The following is a 19178-nucleotide window of genomic DNA, read 5'->3' on the forward strand; positions in this document are numbered from 1 at the left end:
GATTTGGGTATTCCAATCCACATATAACGCAAAGATAGAAAGAGGTGCAGGATACGTTTCTATGGCATAGATCACATTGGATGATAAAGGAAGGATACAAATTTATTTTTTAATTCATAGGAAAAGGTTTAGATCTGATTCTAAACTAATAGATCTCAAGATATTCACCTCATTAGCTGAGGACAATAATTCAAATTGCATGTATTAGTGCTAGGATTGTATAGATCTAATTTCAACTATTTATTTCTTACCTTTGCATGATTGTGTTCACTATAGATGTTTCTAGATCTGATTGTAAATATCTTCTTCTTCGTTGGATTAGGAAATGAAATCCATTTTGCATGTCCATGGACTCTTACTGTGAGAAGGATAAGTGTGTGTTTATTAGTTTAATCAAATCTAGCTAAATCAATTGTCTTAATGTTTTTCAGTTTGTTGTATTTGTATTTTGTACTTGTAGGGAAGCCATGGAGTTCTCAATGTAGCTAGGAGTCACATATGCTCTCATATAATGAGATTTGCGAGGTGTAGGTGTGAGAAACCTAGAGTCCTATTTGGAGTAGGACTTTAGAATTTTTTGCTAGACCTTTTTTTCACCTAGAGGTGGCAATTTTTGACACGACACGTAAGTTCGACACAAACATGATACGGAAAAATATAGTTCCAGATTGAGCTTATGCGAGTTCAGATCGAAAATAGGTCGATGCGATTACGATATTGGAATTTGGTGTCGGAGTATGCATATATATTTCAAAAAAAAATTTTCTAAATAATGCAGTGAAATAGAAGATTAAAACATCTTTTTAATCTACATTATGCATGCATAAAATATAGAATACTAAGATCTACTTAATATGCTGAAATTGAGCACATACTGAATTTTATGCTAAAATTGAATATGTGATCGGATCACATACCTATTTCACAAATTTCTTTTTCAAATCTAGATCTAGAAGAGAGTAGGTTCTTTTTTAACCATGCAAGTACCTAGCCGCTACAGATATCCACTCAGAATCAGTCTGGAACAGTCCTCTTCGGTATTAATTTTTTTCTCTAAAAGAAATCAGCCTGTGAATCTGAACGAAGCTTGGATCGCGATCATCTCTTTGATTCTTTCCTTAATATTTTTCTTCTCTTCTTCTTTGCTTTTTTTTTCTTGATTATGAAGCAATCAAGGTCTAGAAATCAGCAAGCAAAGGGGTGCCCAAACACCTTTTGGGCATAGAGAAGTGGAACGCCCAAACTCTTTGGGCGTTAGATCTTCAAGGGAGAAGAGATGGAGAAGAGATAGGGGGCGTGGGGACCTTCTAAGGGAGGTGTGGGGTGTTAAAATTCAGTACGTAGGAGCCTTAGGAAAGGTCCCATTAAATAGGTATAAGATTTGAATCCTATTCAAAACCAAATAACTAATTAATACAAGTCCTACTTGCATTAGGAATCTTTATTCCTTTAGTTATTTAACCCCTTTAGGAGCTTCTTTTAGCGTCAACTATTGGAGCCCTTGCACCCATAAATACACACACCACATAGAGCCTAGGAGATGCCCCATGCTGGTCCAACACGCCCTTTAATGGGTGGGTATACCCAACTTGATCAAATCAAGTGACGTCCAATCAAAACTACCAAGAAAATTGATTAAGAGTTTAAACCCTTAATTCATTTGATCCAAAACCCTAGGTACCTAATAATTGAAGCCCAATAAATCTAATTATTTAGATTATTAGCAGGTAATTAAACTTGAATTAATCTTATCAAATAAAAAATTCAAATATAAAAAAAAATTGAATTCAACTATATACTATAAGATTATCCTGAACCCAATAGGATTTCTCTAAATCAATTGAGACTTCATAAGTCTAATTATTTATTCCAAGTCTAATCTCTTTATTATGTAACCCCATAGGTTCAATTCTATCTAATAGTAAGATATACAATGATCTTTATCATAGTATCATTGAAACTCCTTTCAATGGATCGGAATAGTTCTACTTAACTCATTAAGGATTATCGATCCTGGGCAATCCTAATGAGCTCTCACCATCCACCAGTGACACCTAACAGTATGTAGTGACAACCCAGTAGAACTGAAAAAGAATCTCAATATATAGTTTACATGTGATTCAGTCCCTCTATTGTGAGTCCTGACTAGATAGCAGGTCATAGATAAATCGTCAAAACTAATCATCAGTCATATGATAGATTCGATCAGCTTAAGTCCAATTGCGATCCTCATAAAAATTCTTTTCTATCAATCACACTATTGTGGCCACAGACTCTTAGACTTAGGCTCTCAAATTTCATAAGACTACTTCTCTTATCAAGATCGATAGATTCTATCTAGATGCATACCCTACTCCTACAGTGGATTAACTGTCGCCAACATTCACTATAAAATTTATTGAGACCATGTTTATGTGTCAGTCAAACTCCAGCAGTCTCACTACGAGCAGTCATATCATCACAGGTCAAAGGACCATTCACACAATTACAGCATCGAGACAATCACTGACGATCTATTAGAAATTCAAGTGATCTCTTGTATGGTCATGCTCAATACTAATTTTCTAATAACTATCCGACTCGTTACTCAATGTCTCTATATTGTAGATCAGAGACTCATCCATCCCAAAAAAATGATCTGTATGCTGGTCTATTTGGATCGATCATTGTCCTCATGATGATACTATGATTGAGAGAATTTAAGAATTATATAAATATCTCTAATTTCAACATCTTAAGAATATGTATCGAAATGTTAATTTCATGGACGATTCAAGGACACATCACACTTGAATGAAAATAAATTTATCCTTTTATTGATCAAATCAATGAATTAAGTATAAAATTATTCTAGATTTATTACAATATTCAGCTATATTGACTTTTAGGATATACATCAACAATCTCTCATTTGGATTAAAGTCAATTGGCTACAATCTAAGTCCATCTTTGCAAGAAGGACTCCATTTTTGACTGGTTCAATTGCTTTATCACGGATTACCACATTGTCTATGGAGTATATTCTTATACCTCGACATATTATTTTTGAGGTAGTCGCATATGATATGGTATCACCGCTCGATGTGCCTTAATTTCTAATGAGACCTCGGCTCTTAACAAGTGCTATGGCTTCATTGTTGTCACAATAAAGTGATATGGCATCCGATGTCATTACCCCAAGCTCCGCGATGAATTTCTTGAACCAAAAGCCTTCTTTTGCAACATCTGAAGCAGCGATATATTCAGCCTCTGTGGTCGAATCGCTACGATGGGTTGCTTGAAATTTTTCCAGCGGACTACGCCACCATTGCAAGCAACATATATCTGATGTAGACTTTCTATCATTAGGATCAGATATGAAGTCAGAATCAGTATACTCCTCGACTCGTAATTCAGAACCTCTTCCAAAGATCAAGAAAAATACTTAGTTCTTCTCAAGTACTTAAGGATGTTCTTCACAGCTATCTAGTGCTCCTTTCTGGATTGGACTGATACCTACTCGTGACACTCACAGCAAGGACAATATCAGGTCGAATACATAGCATGGCATACATGAGGCTCTCTATGGCTCAGGCATAAAGAATCATACTCATGCACTAACTTCTTCAGATATGGTCGGACACATCGCTTGAAAAGATAAATACCATGCCTAAGAGGTAAAAGTCCTCTTTTAGATTTTCTATGCTAAACCTCTTCAGCACTTTCTCTATGATGTTTTTGTGACAGGCCTAGCATTTTTTTAGATCTATCCCTATAAATCTTTATTCCAAAATATAAGATGCTTTCCCTAGATCTTTTATAGAAATTTCTTAGATAAGCATCTTTTGACTATGGTCAGTATGGAAACATCATTCCAATGAGGAGAATATCATCCATATATAATACGAGAAATGTTATTGCACTTCCACTGACTCTTTTGTATATACAAGGTTCTTCTTCATTCTTGATGAAACCAAACAATTTGATCGCATCATCAAAATAAAGATTTCACTCTGAGAAGCTTGCTTTAATCCATATATGGACCTTTGTAACTTACAGACTTTGTGATCACCATCGTCAGATGTGAAATCCAAAGGCTGCTCCATATAGATATCTTCCTTAAGATATCCATTCAAGAAAGCAGTTTTCACATCCATGTGTCAGATTTATAATCATAATAAGCTGCAATAGCAAGCAGAGTGTGGATAGATTTCAGCATGGCTACGGATGAAAAATTTTTTGATAGTCAATGCCCACACGCTGACTATAATATTTTACCATGAGCCTAGCTTTATAGGTCTCTATCTTATCATCGGTATCTTTCTTTTTTGTAGATCCATTTATACCCAATGGATACTACACCCTCAGGTTGATCCACTAAGGTCTATACTTAGTTGAGTGCATTGAGTCAATCTCAGACTTCATTGCATCTAACTATTTCTTAGAATCGATGTCAGACATTGCTCCATCAAAAGTATAAGGATCATCACCATAACCCTTATCTCTCATAAGGAATATTTTTTTAACTTCCTCCGTAAGCATACCCATGTACCTTTCAAGAGGTCGGGAGATCCTGCTAGTTCTATAAGGTGGTAGAGGAACATCAACTACTGGCTCATAAATAATGGGTTCCTGAGAATTCATAGCTCTTTTCACTTAGAGACCTTCTCTTCAAGCTCAACTAACCTCCCACTACCACTATCCTAGATAAATTATTTTTTTAGAAATATGACATTCCGACTGACAATCATATTGTGATCTTATAGAAAGTAAAAGTAGTATTCCATTAATTCTTTTGGATATTCTATAAAATGAGTTAATACAGATCTATCCTATAATTTATCATTCATCTATTCTTGACATAGGTCGGACATCTCCAATCTTTAGATAACCTAGACTCGAATTCTTATCGTGTCATATCTCATATGGTGTAGTAGGAACGGATTTTGATGGAATCCTATTCAATAGGTGAATTGCAATTATTAAGGCATGTCTCCAAAAATATAAGGATAAATCAGTAAAGCTCATCATGGACTAGACCGTATCTAATAGGATCCTATTCCTTCTTTTGGATACTCCATTGAGCTGAGGTATTCTGAGAGGAGTCCATTGAGAGACTATGCCGTTGTCCTTAAGATATCTCAAAAATTTTCGACTAAGATATTCACCTTCTCGATCAGATCGAAAAATCTTAATGAATTTGTCTGTTTATTTTTCTACTTCATTTCTAAATTCTTTGAACCTTTCAAAGGCTTCAGATTTATGTTTCATCAGATACATATATCTTACCATAATAGATCATCGGTAAAGGTGATGAAGTAGTTACAACCATTCTTGACCTGCACATCAAATGGCCCACACACATCGATGTGTACCAGGGCAAGTAACTCGATGGCTCTTTTTCCATATCCTACAAAGGATAACTTAACCATTTTTTCTCGAAGATAAGATTCACAAGCTGGGTATAACTCTGAATCAAGAGAGTCAAGGATCCCATCTTTTTTCAGTTTGTTTATCCTGTCCTCTCCAATATGGCCTAGTCTGTGATGCCATAAGTACTTCTGATTAATTTATCTCTAGATTTTTTTTGACCTACGGCATTCACTATTTGCTCATTCAAATTCATATTCACATGAACATGCAAGTGATATAGACTGTCAATTAAAAGATCACATGCAATCAATTTATTTCATAAATAAATGAAACAAGAGTCTTTATTGAAATTAAATTCAAAACTATCCTATGCTAACACAGATACGAAAATCAAATTTCGACTAGCTACAGGAATAAAATAACAGCCTTTTAAATCTAATCTAAATTTCGATGGTAATTGAAGAGGATAAGTGCCAACGATTTTTTCAGCAATTTTTGCTCCATTGCTAATTCGAAAGATTATATCACCTTTCCTCAACCTTCTATTTTCTATTAGACCCTACATTGAGATACATATATAAGTACTCAAACTAGAATTCAATACCCAACTAGAAGTAGAAAAATCATAAAGTTAGATTCAGTTATGAGCAACCTTCTGGAGGTTTATCATCTTTCTTGATCTTTAAGCTCTCTAGATAAAGTGGAATGTTCCTCCTTCAGTGGCCATCAGCATCACAGTAGAAATATTTTTCTTTTGCTTCAGCCTTCTTTGGAACGTCCTTCTTTGATTTATTCTCTTTCTTTTGCTTCTTAGCGATTTATTCTTCTTCTTCCAACCAAACTTTCTTTTGGTTGAAGAAGTCTGCTCCACAGCGAGAATAGTACCCCTTGAACTCTTCAAGATTCTCTCTATAGTGACGAACACGTTGACCAGTTCGGATATAGTGCAATCAAGTTTGCTCATATGAAAATTTATAATAAATTGATTGTACGAACTAATAAGGGATTGAAAGATCAAATCTATGTATAATTCTTTTTACATATTAAGCTCGAGCTTTCCAAGCTCCTCAATATCTTTGATCACTGTCATACAGTGCTCATGGACTGACTGTCCTTCACGCATCTTCAGATTGAAGAGTCTCTTGACACTTCGAAGTGCACTATACGGCTCTGCTCACCATACAACTCTTGTAGGTGAGTGATCATAGTCCTGACAGTGGGTATATATTCATGCTGGCTCTGTAACTCATTTGTCATGAATGCCAGTACATAGCACTTGATCCGACTATCTTCATTCGTCTACTTTTCATAAGTAGTTCTTTGCTCTGCAATAGGATGGTTTGGTAACACTAGAGATTTTTGATCGAGTACATGACCTAATTTTTCAGACATCAGGATAATCCTAAGATTTTTTAGCCAGTCTTTATAGTTTGTTTCGGTCAAACGATTGGATTCAAAGATGTGGGCTAGAGGATCTGAGGCTAACATTGTTTAACTATGAAAGTAGATATTTAAGTTAGATTTTTATACTTTAAATTTATATTTACTCTAAAATTTTAAGATACAAACAATGACTCCCACTAACTTTTCGAATCCCTCCACTCTCAGGATAGGAAATAAAAATCCTGACCCGATAATTAGATTTCTAATGGGTACGCGATCCCACCGATGCCATGTACCTCACCTAACAGTTATTGGTAATACACACACCGATGCATGGACATCTCTTTGTCCAGATGCTTCTCTAAGCATATTACAGTGACTTAATTTCTAGTCATGTGGGCTCACCTAATAGTTATTGATCATACTTCTTAGTTAAGTCCGACCCACCATTCACAAAGCAAGTGCAAGGCCATCATTGGATCCCTCACCTAACAGTTATTGGGTCCAACTCCATTGTTACTCTGGAGCAACTCTTTGCTAATAGAGTAGTTGCATGCTCCTGATGCAACTGAACCATTATGATCAATTAAAAATAATCAACACTAGTAGCATGCCCGCGCATCTACAACGATGGAAGACCTATGGACTTAATATTTATGGAGAGATTTAGGTTTAAATCTCATCAATTAGTCATCATATGATCAATCTAATTGGCATGGGCTAAACCAAACCACCAAACAACCTTATTCAAGACTCAATCTTTCAAATTGATCAAGTAAATGGAGATCGGTGGGGGTCCCCCTATTGCTTTCCTTAGACATCAATAAATTGGTTAGATCAATAAATAAAATTAATTAAATAATCACCTCTTGATTACTTATTTTAGATACCAATAGATTAATTGATCCAAATAGATTAGCTTAGACGAATCAGGCTCAAGCCATCGAACCAACTTAGGTCCTTAGGTTAATCAATTCTACAATGGGATTTAATTGATTTGATCAACAATAATTGTATGATCTTATAACTTAATTGATCTAATTCTAATTAACACTTGATTCAATTTGATCAATTACTTAATCGAATTAAACCCATTGTGTTCAAATCAAAAACTTTAGATGCAATCTAATTACATAACCTAATTTTTGATTTTTTCATGACCAAAATCCTTATGTACAAACATAAATTTTAGATTTTAAAATTAAATTGTAAATCTAAATTACTTGTATGAAAAATAAGTTTTAAATCATAAAACTAATTTTTAGATTTAACACACAAGCATATATCTCATATATATATGTAAAATTCAGATCTAAACAAAAATTTAGATCATAACATGATGTCATATATCTCATATACAAATCATAAATTATATTGATAATAATTTTAGACCTAAATATACAATCACATATCTTATATATGAATCATAAATTAGGTCAAATTAATTTTCAGATTTATGTATGTATCTACATATCACATAAACATGAACTAAAAACTGTTCTAGAACAAAATTTAGATCTATGCATGCTTTCACATATAAACTATATGATCTGAAAATTAAATCTAAAATAAATTTTAGATTTAAAACAATCATCTATACATCTCATGTATTAAGAAAAATTAGATTTTAAAATTCTTTTCAAAATATGTATGTCAATTTCATATATATGAAAGCCGTGGCTCTGATACCAAAGTTGAAATTTAGTGTCAGGGCATGCATATATATTTCAAAAAAATTTTCTAAATACTATAGTGGAATAGAAGATTAAAATATCTTTTTAATCTATATCATGCATGCATAAAATATAGAAACTAGGATTTACTTCATATGCTGAAATTGAACACATGCTGAATTTTATGCTGAAATTGAATATATGATTAGATCACATACCTATTTCACAAATTCTTTCTTCAAATCTGGATCTAGAAGAGAGTAAGTTCTTCCTTAGCTGTGCAAGTGTCCGACCTCTACAGTATCGACTCAAGATCAGTCTGGAATAATCTTCTTTGGTATTGATTTTTTTATCTAAGAAAAATTAGCTTGCAAATCTGAATAAAGCCTGAATTGTGATCATCTCTTTGATCCTTTTCTTGATGTTCTTCTTCTCTTCTTCTCTTACTTTTTTTTCTTAATTATAAAGCAATCAAGATCTAAAAATCAGTAAGCAAAGGGGCACCCAGACACCTTTTGAGTGTGGAGAAGTGGGACACCCAAACTCCTTGGGCATTGGATCTTCAAGGGAGAAGAGAGGGAGAAGAGAGAGGGGGCATGGAGACCTTCTAAGGGATGCATGGGGTGCTAAAATTCATGCTTAGGAGCCCTAGAGATAGTCCTTTTAAATAGACATAAAGTTTGAACCCTATTCAAAATCAAACAACCACTTAATACAAGTCCTACTTGCATTAGGAATCCTTATTCCTTTAGTTATTTGATCCCCTTTAGGAGATCTTTTTGGCGCCAACTATTGGAGCCCTTGCACCTACAAATACACATGCTACATGGGGCCTAGGGGATGCCCCATGCTGGTCCAACATGCCCTCTAATGGGTGGGCACACCCAACTTGATCAAATCAAGTAGTGCCCAATCAAAACTATCAAAAAAATTGATTAAGTGTTTGAACCCTTAATTCATTTGATCCAAAACCGTAGGCAACCAACAATTAGAGCCCAATAAACCTAATTTATTTAGATTATTAGTAGATAATTAAATTTAAATTAATTTTATTAAATAAAAAATTTAAATGGAAGGAGAAAATTGGATTCAACCATGTGCTAGCAAAGTTATCCTGAAGCCAATAGGATTTCTCTAAACCTAATTGAGACTTCATAAGTCCAATTGCTCATTCCAGATCTAATCTCTTTGTTATGTGACTTCATAGATCTAATTCTATCTGATAGTGAAATATATAATGATCTTTATCAAATTATCATTAAAATTTTTTTCAATGGATCGAAATAGTTCCACTCTAACTCATCCAGGATTTATCGATCCTGAGCAACCCTAATAAGCTCTCGCCATCCACCAGTGACACCTAGCGTATGTAGTGGCAACTCAGTAGAATCAAAAAAAAATCTCAAGGTATAGTTCACATGTGATTCAGTCCATCTATCGTGAGTCTGACTAGATGGTAGATCATGGATAAATCGTCAAACCTTATCATCAGTCATATGATAGATTCGATCAGCTCAAATCCAATTGCGATCCTCATAAAAAAATTTTCTATCAAACATACTGCTGTAACCACAGACTCTCAGACTTAGTCTCTCAAATCTCATAGACTATTCCTCTCTATCAAGGTTGATAGATTCTGTCTAGATACATACCTACTCCTACAGTGGATCAACTATCACCAACATCCAGTATAAGGACTTATTGAGATTATGTTTATGTGTCAGTCAAACTTTAGTAGCCTCACTACGAGCAGTCATACCATCGCAGGTCAAAGAACCATTCACACAACTACAACATCGAGACAATCATTAACAATCGATTAAAATTCAAGTAATCTTCATATGGTCATGCTCATACTAGTTGTTCTCTAACAACTATCCGCACTCGTCGTTCAGTATCTTTACACGTAGATCAGAACTCATCTATCTCGAAGAAACATCTGTGTACTGATCTATCCGGATCGATCACCATCTTCATGATGATACTATAACTGAAAAAATTTAAAAATTATATACATGTCTCTAATTCTCAACATCTTGAAATATGTATCGAAATGTTAATTTCATAGATGATTCAAAGACATATCACACTTGAATGAAAATAAATTACCTTTTATTGATCAAATCAATGAATTAAGTATAAAATTGTATCCTAGATTTATTACAATATGTCATCATATTGGCTTGTAGACATACATCAATAATTACGATCCATAAAATCTGCATCATTCACGAGTTGACTTGCAAACCTGAAATAGACCTGATAAGTAGTATATTTTTATATTTATTGAAGTATTTTTGATAATTTATGGTACTAACATCTTCTTAAAAATTTTAATTTCATAATTTATTGAATTTTCTTAAAAAATAATGATTTTTAAAAATAATATGAAATTAGATATATTTATAAAAAATAGTTTTAATTTAATTGAGCAATTTAAGTACAAAATGAAAAAAAAATTTAAAAAATTTAATGCATATTTTTTTCTTATTTTTCAGGCAAAAAATCGAAGTGAAAATGGAGCCAAAATATCCTAAAAAATAAAAAATAGCCTTCAGTGTATGATGACCGCCGCTCGTCCACAGAGCCAGGATGCGGTCCACAAGAAACTTCACGAGTCCACAAGCTTCACAGCAGAGAAAGATCTGAGCGTAATCCAACGATGAGATTCAATCTAACCAGATCCGACGGTTCAGACTCATTACTGACTTTGAATAGGATTCTTTTGCACGATCCGATGGCCCAGAAGCAATCCATCATATGATCCAATGGCTGTTATCGCTCCCAATTTTGAATAGGATTCTTTTGCACGATCCGATGGTCAGAACTTCATCAGAACCCAAATCCAACGGCTGACATTCGATCCGACTTTGATAAGGATTAAAACTATGATTTTTTATCAGATCTGAGCAGTTCAAGCTCCATCCGATGGCCAGGAATATTCCTAAGGAGATTAATATGATTTCTAAGGGTTTTAGGACTCCTTTTCCTATCAAAAATTATGAAAAATTCATCTATAAATAGAGAGTCCAGGAATAAGCTTTGGGGAGCAAAAAAATTAAGTAGAAGGTATAGAAAAAAATAAAAAATAATAATAAAATAGCTTTAGGGACCCAAAGAAAAGAAGGAGAGAAGCCGGTTTGCTCTATGGAGTACGACGGAAGATGGAGAGGTCATCAACTATCTTTCCGACGAAGCTTGGCTGATCAACTTCAGATCTTGTTACAGTTTTATTTTTATTTTATTTTATTATTTTTTTAAATTTTTTGTACTTGAATTTTAATTTCAATTAATGTAAAATTTATTTTTCTGTACTTTAAATTCCTATCTTTTATTTTTTGCAGTAGATGCTAGGATCTAATTAGTAGATCTTAGTACCATTTATTTTTATACTTTTTAAATTTTTATTATTTATTTTTATTGTAAGTAGATGCTAGGATCTAGTTAGTAGATCTTATACCTGATTTATTTTTCGTATTTTAATTTTTATTTTCAACTTAAATTGCTTTCTCCAAAATTTTTTTTTTTTTTAAAATCAAAGATTTCAAATTAAAATCCTACCTTCTCTGTGAATTCGACCGACTCACTATTTTCTATATATTTTTAATTTTTATTGAAGTTAGAATTTGATTGATAATCACGGTGTCCTAATGACAGCATCGCGATCGCATCAATTTTTAGTGCCGTTGTCGGGGAAGGCACCAATTTTAATGTTTGATTTTTTGGTTTTCTTGTGACTATTGCTTACTAACTTTTTTTTATCTTTTTAAGAAAAAAATTAAAAATTAAAAAAAAAAAGGGAGATAGAAAGTTTCCAATTGGTGAGATCAATCCTAACCCTAGCTTAACTATTTTTTTAGTATTAATTATTATTTTTTTAATTAACCTAAAATTCATCCACATAAACCTAATAAAAATTGCAGACAAGAGTAGAAACTTAATTTTTAGGAGCATTCATCATTGTAGATTTATTTTTGGTGATCGCTGGAGACAAAGTAAGCTTTCAAGTTTTATTAGTTTCATGCATCTAATTTAGTTGCATAGAATTCTTTGTTTGAAATTGGTTGTGCATATTCATCTCAAATCAATTTAAGGGCAACACCCATAATAAGATAAGGTGGAAATTTCATCATCCTTTTGGCCCAAAAATAACCAACCACATCCCACATTAATCCTAGCCTAAGTAAAATCAAGTAACATGCCCTAGGATCAATTGAGTTAAGTTTGAGTATTGTGGTCAAGTCAAGTACAAAGTAAGTTGGACTCATCCTGAAACTAGTGTCTAAGGCTAAAGGTTATAAAGGCTCAGTCTAAGTGGATTTATGGTTATTTAATTAGTTCCGTTAGCTTATCTGGCCAATTCAATTGGTGTCTAAAGCAAGCAACGAGGGGACCCCCATGATCTCACCTCTTACCTGACTAGTTAAAGGAAGTGAGAACAAACCCAATTTGTATCTAGACTAAGCCACTGTACATCAAACTGTTAGGTCTAAGAAACTCATAGGTGTCTAGGTTTAATTGTTTGCTAACTTGATTGCAATTAACACTTAACCACAACTAATTCTTCTTATCTTACGTCTTTAGGTCTAAGATTTTTCTTCAGGATCTCACCTTTAAAATTTTTTCTTTCTTTTTTTTTCTCTTCTTTTTCTCCTCCTTCTTCTTAAAAAAAAAAAATCTCAACAACACACATAATAGGGTTTGCACTAATACATGCATGGTATAATTTTTTCTGACCTAGTTGAACCTAATTCTGAAATTGAACGACTGATCCATGCTAAATATGATAATCAAATGGCTAGAAATTCTAAGAACTATCTAGGCAGATGAAGGAATATTTTATTCTTCCACCTATAATCCATCAATGTTCCCATCATTATATGGGATCAAATATTCAGATCTAGTCCTAAGGCTGATCTAAACCTAATAGCCTAAGATAAAGTCGACCTTCTTGCCCAGAGACTTGATCAGTTCTTAGCATTAGGTCAACAATCTCCTGCACAATACACACCACCACTTAATTATCAGGAGATTTATTCTATCTGTGCTAGCCCGGTCCATCATGTGAGCGAATGTCCAACGGCTGTACAATTTTCACCTTTCATCCAAGAACAAGTTCAAGCTACTCAAGGTTACTCTAATCCTGTCAATGATCCATTTTAAATGCATATAACCAAGATTGGAGGAACCATCTTAATTTTTTTAGAGACCCCAACAGACTCAGGCTCAGACTCAAATTCTTCCTTTGTAAAACTTTCAGAGTAGGCCTCCATACTAGAATTATGCCTACAATAGAGGTTAGCCCAGTCAATCTATCCAGCCACCATATCAAAATCAGTCACCATACCCACCTCCTCAACAAACTAATCTAGTTGATGATAGATTTAGCCAACTTCAACAAATGATCATGACCTAACAGCAATCCCTCGCTAGGTTAGAAGCACAAATAGATCAATTAACTGAGTCTACCATGAGGAGAGAACTAGGTCAATTACCAAACGAACCAATACTGAATTTTGAAAATGACCCATCCATCCACCAACTACCTGGACCAATCATCAATTCAATGTCCCACTTAAGAATCCTCAATTTAAAATTGATATAGTAATCTCTGAGCTTACAAGAGATAAAATTCTTAAGGACTCATACCAAGATTAGGTGAGTGAGGCTCGTACTGATGCTAGTCGAAATGTAAATTTGAAAGAACATGTTAGTATTGAGACTAATCCGATAGAAGAACCTGAGCTCAAAATTGATACTGAGAAGATAGCAGATGAGTTACCTGAGATATATTCATCAAAAGTTTTATTTGCTTCAATTTTAAAAATCGATTCTTCTTCTTTAGAATCACCATCCCCTCCAGAATTGAAATTGCCCTTGATCACATTTGAATATATATGTTTAAAATTAAGTGACATCCTTCTAGTATCCATTGCATCGAACTCAACTCCTAACCCAAAAACTCAATTCATGAGTATTTTAGAAGAACAAATAGGAGAAATTCTTGATAAACAAAGGTCTGTGAATGAGTTTGTGAATTTTTTACTATAATTAAAAATAGAGATGTGAAATACTTTTTGAAGATTAGTAATAAAATATTAAAATTTATCAAAGGCCATCTTTTTGAGATTGGCAATCTAAAATCATTGAAATTTATCAATCTAATATTCGACATGGGATAGGTGAGAAAATCAGCATGGTCTGGCTGAAGACGGTAAACTTAGTGCTTCCTGGGAGGTAATCCAGTTTTCAAGTTTTTGATTTTTGCTTTTGCCTTTACTTTCTTTTGCATTTTGTTTAGGATAATCGAGTCTTGCTTTGTATCTTTTGTAGGATTTGAAAATAATCTTGGCTAAGTTGGGGGAGAATCAGTTTTAAAAAGATTTATGGATCAGGTGATATCTCTCCTTTTCTTTCTCTTTACATGCACTGTTCATTTTTTCTGCTCCATTGAGGATAATGTTGATTAAGTTGGGGGGAGGATAATAAATTTTTTTTTTAAATCTTAAGTAAGTTAGTATTTAGTATTTAAGTATCTGATTATACTTAAAAATCAAGTTAAATCAAGTATTTTTTAAAAAAAAAATTGATATACAGACCAGAGAGTTTGTGAGATATTGAGGGATCAAGTATTAAGAAAACTCAATAAAGAGTTAAGTTTAGAACTTAAATAGTTTTCTTTGGTATTTCTAAATTTTTCTACCAGCATCAAAGAAGAGTTTACTTTCTATGGATTTGTGTAGAGTAACTATACGTTTCTTCATATATTCAAAAAAAAAGAAAAAAAAAATTCAAGTACTTCATGCTGAGTAACCGGACCTCTTTGCCTAAGCAAGCATTGAGTTTCGCATCAAAAGGTATGAAGGCAAAGAAGCTTTGTTGTAAACTAGCTTTAACTCGTAGCCTGTTTGATTCGAGCAAGTAGGTTCGAGGGGTATTTTATATTTAGTGCCCTAAAGTCATCTGGTTTGGAGTCATTGACTGAAAACTCGCTACATGGGTCAAATAGAAAGCTTAAGAGTTAAGACACTCAATAGCAGTACAAAAAAAAAATTAATCAATAAATAAAGAACAGAGTAACAATATACTTGTCCATATGAATGTTAATAATTTGGAGATAAAGGTAGCGATAATTTGAAAAAGTTCAAAAAAATTTAGTGTTTTTATTTAACTCTATATTGACTAGTATTAATACCCCAATGACATATCTCATTCACACTTTACTGAACATCAATGGTCTTTTAAAATTGTTTGGTGAAATTCAAAATTTTAAGTTAAATGGTACTTAATTCTAAATTCTTTTTTATTCGAAGACGAGCAAAGTTCAAGTTGGGAGTGACCCGCGTAACCTGTTTCATATTTTTATAAATTTATTAAAAGGAAAGATTATTTCTGTCAACTCCATAACAATCTAAACCCTAACAACACCTAACCATTCTAATCTAACAAAAAATGCTTACTTTAATTTTATATACTGATATTCTTTTACAGTTTAGCCACTCCTGCAGTCCGAGAGTGCCTTTGAGGGATCTTCCCAGATGTATAGGTCACTGACAGATAGGAGGATGAAGGTTGCTTGGATCTGGAGAGTGCTGTCCATCCCAAGTGAAGCTGTTTCTTTGGAAGCTTGCCTGGGACCGACTGGCGACTCACACTCTTCTCAGAAATAGAGGCATGGTGATTCTTCTTCATGTTTGGTCTGTGGGATGGAGGATGAGATGATGGAGTATGCCACCTTCAATGCTTGAGGATGAGGCTGATTTGGAGACGAGCAGGTGACTACTCTTGGGAGGAGAGTAGTGGCCCATGGTTGGAGCATTTTCTGAGCATGATTCGGCACAGTATGACCGACAGGGTGACCACTCGGAGAGGATGGGTGGCTTATATCGCTTATCAGATTTGGCTCTTCAAGAATAATTTGTTTTCAATGGCGAGGTAGTTCTTGGTCATCGGGTACTAGAGAGAGCTATCTACTTGACGGCAGAGCACTACCAATTTGACACTGTCGGCCAGCCCTTTGACACCTTTACCCCTGGGACTCCCATGTTGCTCTTGCAGCACATCGGAGGATCATTTTTATTTCTTAAGAGCCCCATCCCTCAGGGTTTGTCAGAGTGAATTTCGACGGTAGCTTCAGAGATGGCAGGGGAGGTGCTGGATTTGTCATTCAGGACCCTAAAGCTAAGCTGCTGACGGCTGGAGACATCACCTCTTTGACCTTCTATTTCGAGAGCTGAACTTCACGCTACTTGGATGGGTATCATCTTTGCCAAATGGGTGCTTCAGGCATGAGGATTTTTATCGAGGGTGACTCCGCCATCATTATTGGTTGGCTCCAGGATCTCGAGCAACTATTGAAGACTCATCCCCGATATTTTGATGTCTATGCATCTTTCTACTGTAGTATTGATCGACATTTTATCGGGAGACAAACAGCACTGCAAATTGGGTTGCTGCTTTTGTGGCTGAGCATTCTGGAAAGTGGTTCTGGAGGCTGGGTGATGTGTGCCCGCCGGTGTTATGGAATCTTTTATATCTTGACCTTTTGGGTTATTCTCATACTAGAGTAGTGTGAACGTCCACTTGTAACCAAAAAAAAAAATGATTTATTTATTTTTTTAGAGATTTTTATATCAATTTTGCTAATCGTATCATAAACGTATCATATTTGTGTCGAACCAATACAATCCATTTAATAATCAGATTAAATGGATGACCCGTTTAATAAATAGTTCGTGTATGAATTATGAATCCCAACCCATTTAATAATCATATTATGTTCATGTTTAGGTTATATGGGTCGTGTCGTAAATGGGTTAACCCGTTTATGACCCGCCAACACGAATTGCCACCCCTACCTTCACCATTTTGCTCATATTATTTGGAGGTGGTTTTCCTTTGGTTTGGTGGTTAAGACCTTGCTCTCCCATATTTGGTTATAAGTTAAGGTATCCTTAATCCAAGCCTCAGCTGACCGCTGCCTAATACTTATCAATATGGAAAATCCTAGTCTAATTCTAACTTATTCCCTAATATCTAGGAGATGATCTCCTATTCTAATTGGGTTTCACACTTACAGCTGGTACCTTATCTTGGACTCTAGAATTAGTTCCCAATTAGGTAATTTTGAGATTAACTTGGACTCTATGGTTGAATAAGTTTCCCTGTCCACCTTTTCTAGTCAAAGTCAGAATTTCTATTTGATGCCACCCACCTACAATCCTAATCAAATTGAGATTTTAATTTTTATGGCACCCCAGACACTTGTATAATGCCTTAAAACACTTCTCGTTAGATCTAGAAAAGGATAAGGTCACCTTAAAACTAGAATTGGTAAGTCTCATGGATCCTAGTTGAATTAGGACTATAGTAAATTTAATTTTTTTTGAGACCAGACCTATGTACCCTTAATCCTATCAGGTTGGACCTTTTTAGGCACCTAATTTGGCGTGTCTAAGAGCCTACCTATTTAGTGGTATACAACTATTTTATTAGGTTAGCCCTGCTCAGCCAACTTAAGAGCGTGAATGTGGCCCTAATTTTCAACTTGGTAGACAGTCATTTTTGAAATAGTATTTAGTTGTATATTTTCTTCCAAAATCTAGGTTTTTTTTTTTTTAATATTATTAACCTCTGATCTTGCTTTAGATAATTAAATCAAAAAAAGGAGGAGATATAATGTCAGTCAGGATTTAACCTATCCATCAAGTGCAATTTGTGGATCAGCAACTAGTATGCTCACTATTTTGCAACCAGGCTTTACTATGTTAAAATCATATCATATGACTGTTACCAGGACCTCTAAAAACTGATTAACTCATGTTTTCTGAGGATTAGTATCAGATTGCTTTAGGTTTAAATATCAGCATGTAGTTAATAATAAGCTAGTTGTTCAATACTACTCAATTAGGCCGTATGATGACAAGTTTAGCTCACACCTGTCGCGGCTCGAGATAATTATGTTAATGCTTGATTTTGAGTATTATGAACCTAGATTAAAAGAAATTAATCTATATATTTGTTCTAATTTTGGTTTAAAATCAAACAATTGTAATGATTGTAAACTTGAAGACAAGTTATACTAGCTTTAGGGGCAAGTATACTTATTTGGAGAATTGTCCAAGATTTGTGACTTGTTTCCTTCGTTATTTAATCATTCACATCTAAGGATAATGGATAAATATATAAAGTTTGGTACTTAGTGAAATTATTGATGAATTATATGGTTGTCTTTTGCATCTGAGATGATGTTAAGTAAGCAGTCCATAATGATTAACATCAATCATGAGATAATTGTTTTGATGGATTGGTGGGACTAATATAGGAAATATTCAGAAAGAGAATTATTTAATTTAGTGAGAGATCTTGATCTCATGTGGACCTTTGTTCGATGAAATCCCATGTCTATCGGTTTTCACATAAAAAATAGGTAATGATTGCATGCTCTGTACACGAGATTTACTAATCATTGTAGGTGAATATTTTAATGGTAAGTGCTCATGTGGAATGGTGGTGGGATGTGACTTGATTTATATAATTTTTTTTTATTTAGTGGTTTACATTTAAATTCCTTGACATCAACGTTAGGATGCAATGCAAGGACACTGTAAAGGAATTAGGCACTTGCCTTTTTACCAATGGGCAGCCTTTTTTTTTTTTTTTTTTTTTTTTGCATTTTTCATGTCAAAAAAACATTGAGGAGCTAATTGCACGTGTTGGTGGCATAGCAAAATGGATCAAGGATATGTTTTTATAGTTGCATCCGTGGCA

The sequence above is a fragment of the Elaeis guineensis genome, chromosome 7 (assembly GCF_000442705.2).
Source record: "Elaeis guineensis isolate ETL-2024a chromosome 7, EG11, whole genome shotgun sequence".
In the NCBI taxonomy this organism is placed as follows: domain Eukaryota; kingdom Viridiplantae; phylum Streptophyta; class Magnoliopsida; order Arecales; family Arecaceae; genus Elaeis; species Elaeis guineensis.